This window comes from Centroberyx affinis, unplaced genomic scaffold (genome assembly GCF_046629955.1).
Source record: "Centroberyx affinis isolate AG114_WGS23_722 - 3 ecotype Tasmania unplaced genomic scaffold, CSIRO-AGI_Caff_v1 ptg000713l_1, whole genome shotgun sequence".
Lineage (NCBI taxonomy): Eukaryota > Metazoa > Chordata > Actinopteri > Beryciformes > Berycidae > Centroberyx > Centroberyx affinis.
The window spans coordinates 299001-305000 of record NW_027279330.1 but is presented as its reverse complement, the minus strand read 5'-3'; the positions used below and the strand labels follow the sequence as shown (position 1 = coordinate 305000).

At 40.6% G+C, this 6000-nt stretch overlaps 1 protein-coding gene across 1 annotated transcript in view; it reads right to left on the bottom strand.

The window, feature by feature from the left end:
* LOC139644140 (rho-related GTP-binding protein RhoN-like) overlaps positions 1 to 6000 on the bottom strand; it is a 29377-nt gene that overhangs the window by 20978 nt on the left and 2399 nt on the right. The gene's annotated exons all lie outside the window — the stretch shown is intronic.

The following is a 6000-nucleotide window of genomic DNA, read 5'->3' as shown; positions in this document are numbered from 1 at the left end:
CATAAAAAAAAATTACTACATGGCCTGATAACATTTACATAAGGCTTCACAAGTACCATCCATTTAGAAATAACCTCACTTCTGAGCTTCAGTTTCCCAATTTACTCAAGTCTTTCACTATGGTGCAGAGTGCTTTGCACAAAATGCTGAAGGATGTTTATTGTAATAAATCTATACATGCCTTACGTCTTTCATATGCGCACACACCATTAAATAATTATATATACTTACCTAGGTTTCTAAAATGAAATTTGATTGTACGACATGTTTGTTAATAAGTCCAGATAATGAACTAACCTAAAGGTCACACTTGAGTCTTTTCTATTCTACTTTTTGACCTTTCTGAACCTCATGTGGGCAAACTGGTTGATAACAGTCCAGAACAGATGCTTGTGAATAGTGAAATCCTCAGAGACCCGAGTCAGAACAGCTCTGACTCACACATGGTCCTAGAGGGCAGTCAGTCAATGCGAGAGCAAAGCCACAGATATAAAATCACACTGGGTGATAGCACACGTCACTGAAAAAAAAGAAATCTCTCTCTCTCTCTCATTCTTCGAGGCAGGCTCAGCCCCCCCCCCCCTTCTATCCCATCATCTCTCTTTCTCTCTCCTGCACACAAAATCTCCACAAATCGCCTCATACATCCACACTACATCTAGATCATCTGTTGTTACGTTTGATGCCAGTTGCCGGGTTGGTCAGATAGAAACAGATCAATGGTGAGATTGCACTCAGCCCACCAACCACAGCCCATTCTCCGGCGATTACGTCTCTCTTTTGTCACAGCACATAAAGACAGATTAGAGTGAACCATATGTGGTATCTAGGAATACTAGATGGCCAGGATGGATTGAGTGGGGAAAGGATGAAGGGATTGAGAAACAGGGAGAGGCTGGTGGAGGAAAACCTTGTAACTTTTCAGGAACTAAGAAAAAAAGCCTGTTTTTAGCTTGAGAACAATACATTTTGACATTATCCAGCGGGTTTGAAAATCCCCAAAATTGGAGTTGCAAGGTTTTCATACGATAACAGCGATACGGGAGTCGAAAGGTGTAGGAAATGAAAGGTGGGAAATGAAAGATTGAGTGAGAAACAGACAGACGGATAGACAGAGAGGGAGAGCGCAAGATAAACTAATTAAGTGCAAGAATGCTGAGAGGGCATTGCCACAATAGAGTGGAGTTCCTGACCTTGATTTAGCTGAGAGAGACAGAGTGAGAGAGAGAGAGAGAGAGAGAGAGAGAGAGAGAGAGAGAGAGAGAGAGAGGGAGCAGGGACTGGTGAGAAGATGACAGCAAGAGCGGATTCAAGAAAGAATTAATGAATTTAAAGGAGGGAAGAGATCAAGAGAAGAGGGCAGTGGAGGAGAAATCTCGACATGAAAGTAGTGTTGTAGTACTTGAGATCGGTTGAAGCCACATTTTAAGGCAATTGACGGCATTTTTACTCGTTCTTGACTTGATCTCAGACAGCAAAGACACAGCTGTAGTGTCATCATAATCACCTTCACTCGCATCATCTGAGACTAATTTGTTTTTCTATTCGCTGTGATTGGACCGGAGTAAAATACTGCAGGAGCTGCTTTCAAATGAGAACTTTACTTGTTACTTGAGTACAGAAATTATTTTGATTATTTTCAAGTGAGGGCCAACAGGCTTTGCATCTCAAATCAATATTTCTTCAATATATAACCACTGCATCGCCTAGTGCATGATTCAGTTTATTCACACCAATTCTCTTGAATTCAGGTTATCATACTGTATCGTAATTTCCCCGTCTGTGACTGATTGCCGATGAAATAATCTTAAATTAGCAGCAAAGTGTTTTGACACAGTTCTGCTTAATTCTATGATTGCCTTCTGTCACATAGTACTCTCTATCATATGCCCAATTGTATTTTACTAAAATGCCCAAATAATGTTTGTTTTCTGTTCTGAAACATGAGCAGAGAAACTGATGTAAACTTTGAGCCCTCATTATGACAGCAGACCAACTCAATTACAGTCATGGTCTTGAATTGGACTCACATTGGTCTCTGTCTTGACTATAGGCTGAAAGATATTGATAAAAAATATAATTATTTGACAGCATACTGCAATTGCAATTTAAAGTGCGATTCATATCATCACAAGTTTTTCTTGTCATAAATGGTTTAGAACTTTAGAATTGTTTAAAAAAAAAAGTGATTTTGTAAAAAAAAAAAAAAAAAAATTATTTCAGTGTGTAGGATTTACTGAGTTTGAGTATGATGAAAGATTTTCACCAATATTGTACTTGATTCATGGGCCAAAGATTACCTGGAGCTCTAAAACACCTTCCGCCTCTCTCTGAGATTTGGAAATTGCATAAGTTCTTATTGCGATTTTTTATTAATTGTTCCGCCCTAGTCTTGACCCCACAGGGTCACAAGATAATTTTGGGGGGTTGCAAATTTTTTTATGGGATAGAAAAAAAACATTCTATTTCTACGATACAAATTTATTTTCATGTCTATTTTCTCTGATTTTTTCCTGTGAAATAATGAATAGTTGTCAGTAGGTCTGGACGATATGGTTGAAATCAATATCATGATAATCATAAGGATTTTTCTCGATATCAGTATATATCACGATATGGTTAATGTATGCAAAATCATGTTAAATAATCAAATTAATGTTCATCTCATTGAACTGAATGATAACGTTAGGTGTGATGTCAAACAAAACAGAAATATTCAAATAATATTCCTACCATACCTCATTTTATGTGAGTTTTTAAGTAAAATTTGCTTGTCATCATCAATTTAGGCAGCAGAAATGTGTGTCACGATATTAAAATATCTTCATATCATCACGATATGATTCCACTGAAAGACGATAAACGATAATATTGAATTATCGCCCAGCCCTAGTTGTCAGCCTCTCAGCCTCCTCTGATGATTAAAAAAATTAAACAACCTGAAAAGCCAAAATTGTTCTTTGGTTGAACTGTTAACCACCATATGCATGCCTTGACGGGGGTCGTAACTAGGCATCACTTTGTTTTAAGGGCTCACAGGCCAAAAATGTCCAGAACCACACTGGTCTAGACTACAACACTGCATGAAAGAAGGAAAGGGAAAGAGTTATAAGATGGCAGGGGGATTGGGAGAAGAACGGAGGGAAACAGAGATGTACACAGAAAGATTGGGGGAGAAATCAAGTTAGGCAGGAGGAAAGAAGTAAGAGAAATATCGGTTAGTCTAGGAGGCTAGGAGGCTAGGAAGCAGGGCATGTGGAGGCAGGCGAGAGCGGGGCAGTGAGGGAAGGAGGCGGGAGAGGAGGCTGAGGTGACAGTGGGTGGTGCGGCGAGATGGAGAACGGACGAGACAGAGGGCAAGTGGTTGGTCACGCAACAAGTGCCCGATTAATTAATTCCAATGTTTGCATCTCCACACTGAGTGGGCAGCTTGGAGGCTGGTTCTGGCACCTAGCCTAACACTTCTGGATGCTTTCTCTCCTCTCCCCTCTCTGTAAGACTGAACTGAGCTTGGCATGCCTCTTCCCTTCTTATCTTCCCTCCTCTTAATCTGTTTTTTCCTCTTGTCTCCCGTTCTTTGTTTTTCTCTCTTTATCGTCTTATCCAGCTTCCTGCAAAATGTCTGGGAATGAGACTGTCTCGTGATTTTAAGGTGCTTGGTGCAGCATTTTAACATCAATAAATCCTTAGCACATTAATTCTGAGACATTATTATGATTGCTGTAAACAAATGAGACCGTTGCTAAGCAGACTGCCAGCCTCCACCAGCCTTTCCACTGCATTTTACACTGTGTGTCACTGAGTCACATTTCATGGGAAATCTACTGGATTGCTTTACGACACAAAACAGGAACCCTTTTAACTTTTGCAAGTAATACACACAACTTTACTCCAGTTCCACTATTCTGAATGCATAGTTTCAACTTCACTAGTTTAACTCGTCAAAATGCATATTTACTGTTATCAAGGGCTGTTATCAACTTTTATCCTTCAAAACAAACACCCGCCGTGGAAGGTGGCGTGTAGCAACAGGAAGCAACGGGACTTATGGGAAATGTGGTCTTACAAACACACACACACAAACGCACACAGGAGCACTGTCCTCATATCTGAAAATGTGTGATGTGTTTGTTTTTTGTTATCTCTGTAAAGCTCTTTGTCAGAATCTGTTTTGTTAAAAGCACTTTCTGAACAAATTTGAAATATGGCATGATGTAACTGGTACATTTCCGCCAGCAATACAACTTCAAATACTCTATGATATACTCTACTCTATCAAATACTCTGTCAAAGTCATTTGATTATATTTCAAAATTTTGATGGAAAATTCACCCTGAAAATAGCCTGTAATTGTGGCTTATACCCTGCCTTTTTCCAGCAGCTGTCATGTCAAACACTCAAAATAGAACTGTTATGATATTTAGTGATAAACAAAAAAACAAACACATTTTTCCTACTACCTTTATCCTACTACTTGTTCAATGTCAAACTCCCAGTCACAGCCTCACTCCCACTGGTTTGGTTCACCTGCTGTCATGCAAGCTGAACACATTGGCATGCCAAGCCAGCACACACACTGTACACTAAACATTTGCCTGGCTGTCCCTTACGCATGCCTGCACATGCATGCAAAACCATACACACACACACACAAACACACACACACACACACACACACATATACACAAACAGCAACAAAAGCGTGTACACATTCAAACAAAACAGTTATTGCATAAGCAATGGCAAATGTGAGGGAGAACAGAAGTAAATACTTGTGGGTATTGGTGTTGCTACACACACACACTCACAGGACACACACACACACACACACTCACACTACACACTTACAAACACACATGCCCAAGATCCTTGGATGCTTGCCAAGTCACTATAATCCCCCTATTCAGTCATTAGTAAGAAAAGGCAGGCACCGAGGGGAATACTGTTAATACTGATGTAGGTGCCAATGCACCTGTCTCCTGAGACCGCTCCAGAATAGCTTGCAGGGACGCTGGGAGGCAAAGCGCCGTCTCCCCATTCCAGCCTGTGGAGAGCTTAAGGAAGCTCGCGAGGGTCAGACATGCATCACCTGCCATAAACTAGATAATTCAAATCTGGAACTTGTCAAGAATCCAATTAATTATACTTTGCCCTCAGACTTTTACCTCTACAGTTTTCTTTCACAGCAGCACGTATGCCAAGATAGAAATAGATTTTTGTAAACTTTATTTATCAAGGGAAGGTTTGCTGAGCGTGCAGGCTCTTTTTCAGCGACACCCTGCATCACGTTCGTAAAGTTACACACATTCACACCTGGGAGCTCCCACACTTCTCTGCTTCTATTGTACACAAGGCAATACCATTATTGTAATGTAATAAAATGCCGAATGGCATATGCTATACACAAAAGGGTGCATTCATTTGTTTGTGTGTTGGAGAAAATGACTGTTTAAGTGTTCTCTCGGTGTAATTGTTCTACACCTCACAGCTCTGTGAGACAAAGGCGAGTGAAACAACCAATAATTGCGATGGGTGTTGTTCAAAGACAGCTGAGTGGCCTCACCCACTGCAGTCCCCAAACCAGTGAGCAACACAAGCCGCAGAAACTAGCTCTTAATCTCCAGCTTGTCTAGCTGGTCCGTCTGTCTCCATGGGTTGAGGTAAATGGAACGCTGCACATTAAAGTTACACTCTAGTGTGTGAGAACAAGTTTTAGGGCGTTGTTGCATAAGTGGCAACGAAGCAAGAAAGGGCCTACAGGCTACCCAGCCTTCAAAGGGAGAAAGTTAACTCACATAAATAGACTGAAAGAACCTGACCGTTTGCGGTTTATACGCTTAAACTAATTGTCAGCTGTTTGAGTTAAGCCTAGAGCGTGCAAAATGACTCTCCACAGCCAAATCGTCACCAGTAACTTAATTCTGAGAGTGTAAAAATCAGTGCTACGACTCTTTATACTATATATATCCACACCCATCGGAGTTAATTTGACACATGTAA